General features: G+C 41.7%; 1 protein-coding gene and 1 long non-coding RNA gene across 3 annotated transcripts in view; both read right to left on the reverse strand.

Moving 5' to 3' along the window:
- Nucleotides 1–8,833, reverse strand: part of Nubpl (NUBP iron-sulfur cluster assembly factor, mitochondrial) — a 161,850-nt gene that overhangs the window by 139,190 nt on the left and 13,827 nt on the right. The window lies entirely within an intron of this gene.
- LOC126499604 (uncharacterized) lies at nucleotides 1,201–2,876 on the reverse strand. The gene is made up of 2 exons (XR_007591119.1): nucleotides 2,597–2,876; nucleotides 1,201–1,977 (listed from the first exon to the last, which is right to left on the reverse strand). It is a non-coding gene; the product is annotated as an uncharacterized lncRNA (long non-coding RNA).

The following is an 8,833-nucleotide window of genomic DNA, read 5'->3' on the forward strand; positions in this document are numbered from 1 at the left end:
GATAGGGTTTTTTTTTTTTGTTCTGTTCTGTTTTGTTTTCTTTTTCTTTTTTTTTTTTTTTTTTTTTTTTTTTTTTTTTTTTTTTTTTTTGGTTTTTCAAGACAGGGTTTCTCTGTGTAGCCTTGGCTGGCCTTGAACTCACAGAGATCCTCCTGCCTCTACCTCCTGAGTGCTACCCGCCTGACAACAATAGGGTCTTATCATTAAGTTCTAATGGTCAACCAAAAGCAATGGCAGTAGTTTGCATGTCAATTCATCAGATTCTAATTCAGATAAAAATTCTATGATCTGAATGCACACAAAGTCTAAAGAAATCAAGCCACACACAGGCTGGTAATGTGGCAAGGTAGGCAGCTGTTGGAAGGAAAGGGTAGTGCTGTGGGACAATGGTCTTGTGCTTTGTAAAGATTTGTCACTTGTATTTTAATAAAACGCTGATTGGCCAGTAGTAGGCAGGCAGGAAGTATAGACAGGGCAACCACAGGCAGGAAATAGAGGTGGGATGATGAGTACAGGAGAATTCTGGGAAGAGGAAAGTCTCTGTCTTCAGTAGTCATCCAGATGCAGAGGAAGCAAGATAAGAATGCCTCATTGATAAAAGGTACCAAGTCACATGGCTGATAAAAACAAGAATTATGGGTTAATGTAAGATGTAAGAATTAGTTAGTAAGAAGCCTGAGTTAATAGGCCAATTAACTATAAAATTAGTTTATAATTAATGTAGGCCTCTGTGTGTTTGGGGGACTGAATGGACCAGGTGGGACAGAAATCTCTGTCAACAGGGTAGAGTCCAAGCGGCACACTTTCCACTTTCCAAGTCTGCAGGAAGCCACCACAGCATGCTGCTTCTCTCTAGAGACAAATCACAGCAAAGTCCTCGCAAACAAAGGACAGACTTGGTATTACTGCACTTCTCCCTTTAACTCAGACTTCTTTATGAACTGGGAAACAGATATTCACTGTCAGCATGTGGTTATTTACCACACAAAACTGCCATCCAAAATAACATCCCAATTACTAACTCAGAAAATATATAACGCAAACTTGGAAAACAGCAGAATGATCCTTAAAGTCCATATACTACTTTTATCGAAATTGATACTTTCCATTTTAAGAGCAAGAACCATGCCTACCTTAAAGCTTTGAGACTGCTGTGAAAATAATCCCTATTAAATAATAAGTAACACATTTTATAGAAACTGGGGTTAGAGAATTTTATTATATTAGCCAGTTTTAAGGTACATACTTATATAGATTACATGGAACAGAGGCAGTAAAAATATATAGTTGAGGAAATAAAAACTCATAATCTGAAGCCCAAAAATGTTTGGCTAGGACAATAGGAAATCAGCTGTTGGTTATAACAGATACTAAGTCACAAGAGAAGCAGTTATACTATGCCACTACTTATTATTTTGTGCAGAATAAAATGTTTCTATATTAAACCAAATGCAAAATATTTAGAAGCTAATATGCAAAACAACCATTTATTGAACCACACTACTAGCTCTAGACATCATACCAGTAGTATCAAATATATAATATCTCTATTTCGTAGGACTCAGTAGAGTAGCTATATTCTGTTGTTTTCATTATTATTTCTGCTCATTTCCAAGATGAGGAACCAGAGTTCTGCAAAGTCAAGCTGCCAGCCCAAGTTCATACAGCTAATAAGTGAAAAGCTGGCATAATGAATTTGGGTTTATCAGAATCTAAAAGCTATCATTTTCCTACCAATAGTATCCAGAAGCAGCTAGCTGTGTCAGAATCACTAGGGACCTTGTTAACAAAATTGATGGCCATGTCCCAAACCTAAAAATACCAATTCCCAAAGAGTCTGATTTATTTAACAAGCTCCCAGGTGATTCTTAATGCAGCAAGCAGGGCTGGTCATGGAAGTAGTATTTAAAAACTAACTCCACCTGACTCCTCCATTTTCTGTTCGGTTCAGTGGATTGAAACAGAGGCTATAAGGTCCTAAAAAAAACATTTAGACTTGAGTGAGCAGTAGTTGAAGTACGAGAGGAAGGATCCAATTCAACCTCCCACTGGAATTCATTTAGTAAGTGGCATTAGGATCTTTCCATTCACTTCTAAAACATAAAATAATCTTCAATACCTTTTTCCTACACAGATCACCTAGCAAGATATGACCATTCGAGGTCACCTTTAGATCCAAAGTCCCTGGGTCTTAGTTACTGTTCTACTGCCTTGATAAAACACCAAGGCTGAGGGAACTTATAAGGAAGCAATTAATTTGGGGCTCATGATTCCAAAGGGTTAGAATCTGTGACAACCATGATGGGGCGCACGGCAGCAGGCAGGCAGGCATGATCCTGAGAAGTAGCTGAGAGCTTACACATTGGTTCACAACATGAGGAGGGAATGGTGGCAAGAGAACCGGAGTAAGCGAACTGAGAAAAACATGGGCTCTTAAAACCTCAAAATCCAATCCCAATGGCAGAGCTCCTTCTAATCCTTCCCAAACAGTTCCATCAACTGGTAACCAAGCATTCAAATATAGGAACCTATGGGCTTTCTCATTCCAACCACCACAGCCCCTACTCCCACCTCCTCCTTTTCATACAGAACTTACCTCGGGAAAACATTGAATTCCATACTGGCCTAGTCTCTCTTGCAGCTAAGAGATGGTCATAAAAATCAGTCATAGTCAGTGAAGCTAGAAAGGCCAGGTCTTCCTCCCTAAAACAACACAACCAACCACAGGGAACATTCCCTTTCTCTTCTCCTTTGCTACTGACTGCAATGGCAACCTTCAAAAAAAATTTGCAGGAAGCTACCCAAGAACCCTGATGTTTGAGCTGCTATTTACTACTGAAAATAGATTTTTTTCATATAATTTATTCTAATTATGGTTCTCCTCCCCCAACTCCTCCCAGATCTTCCTCACCCACCCAAAACCACATCCTTTTTTTCTCCTCTCATTAGAATAAATACAAATAGGCACCTAAAACACAACAATAAGATAAAATAACCATGCTGTGACTTCCAGACTTCTGTGATATGAACACGCTACTTTTTAAAATCTTTTAATTCAATTCCTGAGCGGCCTATCTCAGTATCTCTGCCTCGTGTTTTTCAGTATCATTATAAACCTTAGTTTTGAAAGGCGCATGTTTACAGCATGAGCTAAGTACCAGCAGGAAACTTGCTAAGGCGTCCCACTGTCACAGTCCAAATCCGAAATCCAGCCCATGCGCTGGCACCAGCCTGTCTTCACATGGACTCTGCACCAGCCCTCTGGTCCTGGCACTCCCTGTCCTAGTCACAGAAGCACTGCTCATCCCAAACACCCGGGACTTCCTGCTAAGGCTTTCTCACATAGTTCTTCAACCTACCTTTCTACCAGCAAAACTGACCAGCCTTCAAAAGACTAAAAATAATTTCTTCTTGATCTGTTATTAGCATAATTCGTATTCATCAGCTGCTACGCTTGCCACATTCTTTCCTATACACAGGAAAATATCTGCTTCCCACATAGCTACGAGTATTATCAAAGTCACATCCAGGCCGACAAGATGGTTCAATGGGTCCTTGTTTGTCATCAAGTCTGATGACATGAGTTTAATCCTGGAATCTGGCCGGCAGAAGGAGAGAGATGACTGCTGTAATTGTCTTCAGTCCTCCACACATGCATCATGGCTTGCACACACACACACACACACACACACACACACCACAAACACAATAAATAATGGGAAAAAAACAGAAAATCAAACCCATAATTAAACGGTCTCTAACACGAGACGACCCAAGGATTATTCAACTGAATCTGTCAACAGTCATTCAGACATTCTCAACTATGCTGTTTAAGGGCCAAAGGGTGACCACCACATTTTGAAGAGAAAGACAGGAGCTGGGAACTGGCTCAGTAGATAAAACATTTGTCATACGTGCATGAAGAGCAGAGTTGGCATTCACAGAAGCCAAATAAAAGCCAACAGACGTGGTGATGCCTGTGGTCCTAGCACTCAGGAGGTGGAGACAGGTAATCCTGGGGTTAGCTTCTAGCTAAGCAAGTGGGAATTGTTAGCTCTGGATTTACCAAGAGACCCTGACTCAGTAAAGAAAGTTGAGAACTATTATCTGGGTTTACCAGGAGATCCTAACTCAGTAAAGAAAGTTGAGAACTATGAAAGAAGATATATAATGTCAACTTCACGCCTACATACCACACACACATATGGGCCCACATGCATACACACATGTAAACATACCATATACATATGCAAATGAATAAATGATTAAATATTTAGGGCTTGGAGAAATTATTTTGGAGGTCACATAAACTCATTGAACATAAAGCAGAAAATAAGATCCAAACATACAGACACAAAGACTGACCTTCACAAAGACAAAGTAACGTCTTAGAAAATTCCGGAATATACTTATATGCCAAGTAATCTCTACTCTCATGACTTCTCACTGTGTCAACCAATATACTTCCCTGCTTCACTCACATCTCCATTCAGCACAGCAAAGATACTGCTGGGGAGGGTTCCTCACCCTCTCTGATGAGTGGATGGGTGGGGGTCTGTTCACTGCATCTCATTCCAGACTACGAAGCAATAAGTCTCATGGTTTAAATTGGTATGTACTTTTAAGTCTTTTAATCCAACCCTGCTTTACCTGTTGAGAGCCAGTACAGTCAAGCTTGGACCCAGCTATCCAGGCAGATTTTTATAACTTATCCATACCCAGTAAACAGCCCTCAACTGCTCAGAGATTTGGAGAATATGGCATTTAAATATTTAATTATTAAAAACTTTTCATAACTAAAAGAGACAGGTTGGCTCCTAACGGCAGCACTCTACTTCTTCCAAAGAAGATAAAAGACAAATGGGCACAAAAAAGTCCATCCGCAATTCGCTTCAACTGCCAAGGGCTGACCATTGGGCAAAACTGCCTTTCATCTAAACTGAAGATCTCCAGACAGTGGATAGAATCACTGGAATTGAAAGCCTAGCTGCTCAGGTCAAGGTAGGCTTGTCTTCCTACAGATTTCTTATCCCACAGGATCTTCTGGAGCCTGGCAGGCCCTGTGCTAAACAGCAATATATATATGACCCTCAGCAACCATGGAGTACCCTGATGATTAGCTCTAGGTGCCAACCAAGTAAGTTCTCTGTCATTTTTTAATCAATAACTCAAGTAAAATTTTATCCTTCTCCAAGATGTCTGATGCAGTTTGACAGCTGAGAGGTTTTGTCAGTTTAAAAGGATAGCCTCACCAAACAAATTTCAGTAAAACACAAATACAAGTTATTAAGGTATGTACCTACAAATTATAAAGGTGTGAGGGCAAATACAAGTCAATCAAATTTCTCTCTCATGCTGCCTTCCATAGTGTTGAAGATACTTTTCATTATGCAAAAACATCTGTCACAGTCATTCTGACATAAATATGCTACTGTTTATACAAATGCATATGTCTAAAATTTATGTTTTCACAAACCCAAGGAATTCTTGGGAGTTCAAGGGAGCTGAATTAAAGAATCTACCTTAAACAGGTCAGATTCACCACTCTCAATTCCCTGGTCCTAAATATTTTTTTCTCTAAACTTAACTTTGTCCTCTGTACTGCCAATACCTTAAACAGATGTAAGAGACACCAGACAGTTCCACACCACAAACACCAGACAGAAGCAAAGAGACCAGCTACCCTAGGATGACCAGCACCCAATTTTCTCAAGTTCCCCCACCACCCTAAGATGACACCCACAAAAATCAGGAAGCAGTCTTGAGAATCTGCGGTACCAATTCCTTTAACCTGTTGTGCCTAATCTCTTGCCTTTTTATTATAAAAAGAATGGGAATATAATAGTCTGTCCTGTCCCTTTAAAAGACAAGCCTCGCCCACTCCCTCCCCTGTCCACCAAGGTAAGCTGATCTTCTGCTTCCTTCCGAATAGGCAGTTTCTGCCTCACTCCTTTCTCCCCACTTCTCCCTTTCTCTCTCTCTCTCTCTCTCTCTCTCTCTCTCTCTCTCTCTCTCTCTCTCTGTCTCTCTGCTTCTGCTCCTCCTCCTTCTCACCTTTCCCCTCCCCTTCCATAACCCACTAAATAAATGTCCAGCCTCACTCTGTATGGCATGCCTATCTGTCTTGGTCTCTCACCCACCACACAGCTCCCTGCCTGGGATCTGCTGCCCCTCGTGGCCCATGGGCCACTCGGGGAACCTCAGTGTTTTACCACCACAGCGCCTCGTGGCCTGCTGCCCGCTGCAGCCACTCTTTTACTTTTACCATAACTCAGAGGAACAGCGGTGCTGAATTCAGATGCCGCCACAGAAGTTGTGAGTGCTTCCTTTAGCTGTGAGTGTGAAAGAGAAAGACCATCCCCAATTGTTTAACCTCAAATTGTATGGATGAGGAGAATAATTCAAGTAGTAACTCAAACTTCAAAGGTTATGTCACAGTATGTAAAAAGTCATTAAGGGGGCTGGAGAGATGGCTACTCAGTGGCTAAGAGCAATGGTTGCTCTTCCAGAGAACCTGGGTTCAATTCCCAGCACCCACACAGCAGCTCACAACTGTCTGTTACTCCAGTTCCAGAGAATCAGACACCCTCACACAGATACACATGCAGGTAAAACATATACCAGCTGGGTAGTGGTAACGCACATCTTTAATCTCAGCGCTCAGGAGGCAGAGGCAGGTGGATCTCTGTGAATTTGAGGCCAGCCCAGTCTACAAGATGTAGTTCCAGGACAGGCTGTAAAACTACAGCAAAACAAAACAAAATAAAAACAACAACAACAAATAAAAACCCATACACACAAAATTAAAATAGACAAATGTAGATGTTTATAATCAAAGCACAGAGAAGGCTGAGGCAAGATGATTGGAAATCCAAAACCTTCCTGAGGCTACATAGCAAGTTCAAAGCCAACCTGAGCTACTTAGTAAGACTCTATCTCAAAACAAATAAAAACACTCCCCATCCTTGAAAAAAGGAGAATCTATGATAACAGAAACTCTAAATTCCAATCCCAAAATTCTAGCTCCCCAAAGTTTTCATTCAAACTCAGGGGGCGGGGACATAAAAGGAGATGAGTAACATAAATAAACTAGAGTGAGGTAACAGTAACTACACCTTGGAAAAGCTGTGGAGCAGGAGAGAGAGTAACGTGACTGGGGGGGCAGCTGACCGGTATTACTCCAGGACAACACTCTTAGAAGCCGCAGGTTAGGATGAGTTTCTCTCATTTCCCTACCATCAGAACCCCTCTCCAGTCACACTGAGCGTGGATCTCAGGGAACAGCTTGGATGTTCCACCACTCCACCCCACACCTACCCTGTACGCCCACCACAGCATCTGATGCCTGGGCTGGGTGATGCAATCTGTGGCCCTCCCAGTCCTGCCAGAGCCAGAGCAGCAGTAAGGAGAGAAACAAGGGGGTCAGCAGGCCTCCTGCTCACTGCACCACACACACACACACACACACACACACACACACATGCTTCACTCCTGCTTCCGTCACATCCTGCAGTGCCTCACACGACACACACCTAACAGCTGGCTCCTCTCATCCCCATCGAATCATGTATAAAAATAAAACATCATCTGTGTTATTAGTCATTTCGTAGTCCATGTGAAAATGTCAGAGCCCTAACTCAAGGCGAGCAGCGGAGGCAGCAGCAGCAGGCAAGGACCCTGCCGCAGGCAGATGTTGGCTACTCAGGAGCCATTTAAAGGACCTGCTTTCAAGCAAGGCTATTCTTTCCTAACTTCATTTCCTCCTTTAACACTGACTGGCATTTAGTAGACTAAATTTCAAATTTTCCTTTGATCATAATATCTTCTTAACAACATGAAACCATATTCCTTTTTTGTTCGTTTTATAATAGAGGAACAATTTCTCCAACCAGACTCCTTTTGCAATGATTTGATACTCAAGACATGTAAAAGTGGGACAAGTATTTTAAAGAACTAAATTCGCGAGCCCTGAGGGGTGAAGACTACAAAGACAAAACTGGGAACTAATCAAGCTGATTTTTATTAAAGGAATGAAAACAAAACATACTAAGCCCTTGGTCACATGCCTAAGAACAAGTGTCTGGGAGTCCCTGCCAGCATTCACACATACTGTCCACCCCGCCACACCCTGCCAGGGCAGTGTGGTCTTTCTTCTGAAACTTAATCCTCTGGAAAAGAAAAGAGACAAGTGATCTAACTAAAAAGCCTCTGCAGTTACAGCAAGTTGGCTCACTGGGATACTCAGCGCAGGAACAAGGCCCTTCAGCCCATCAGCACTGGCATCCAGTAATCTTCAAATCGTCTCTGCCAGGATAGTATTTCTAGTCTGAGTACCACTGGGGAACAAGTCTTCCTGTTTTTCCTACGTCTACTCTATACGTCATAGTTGGGTCCCCAGATTGTTTCTGCTCAGATTCCTCCTCTTCCCACAGTCCCTTACTTAGGAAATGAGGGGTTTGGTCAAAGTTCACATTCCCAGAAACAGCCACCATACAGCCTTCCCTACAGAGAGACTTTTAGCTTTAAGGCCTTACTGACGTCATCATTTAAACCACCTTTTATTTGGCAATGACATGGTAAAATAAGAACCATGCCCTCATTTCTGTGAAACTAAACAAGTTAATCTTCTGCATATGTAAACACAGAGCTCAACAGATAAAAATCACCAATCAAAGCAATTGTGCTCCTATACAATGATAATTTTCATTTCTATTTCTTGACCCAGATATCAGAAAATTGATACAGGTATCTTATTCTCGATTAAGTAAGCTGCCTTTTAATCCTTTTTAAGGAAAATGCGTATTTGAAGAACAGGATTAGATACAGTCTATAT

Source organism: Alexandromys fortis, unplaced genomic scaffold, assembly GCF_014885135.2.
Source record: "Alexandromys fortis isolate MF-2015 unplaced genomic scaffold, M_Fortis_MF-2015_v1.1 scaffold_35, whole genome shotgun sequence".
NCBI classification, from domain to species: Eukaryota; Metazoa; Chordata; class Mammalia; order Rodentia; family Cricetidae; genus Alexandromys; species Alexandromys fortis.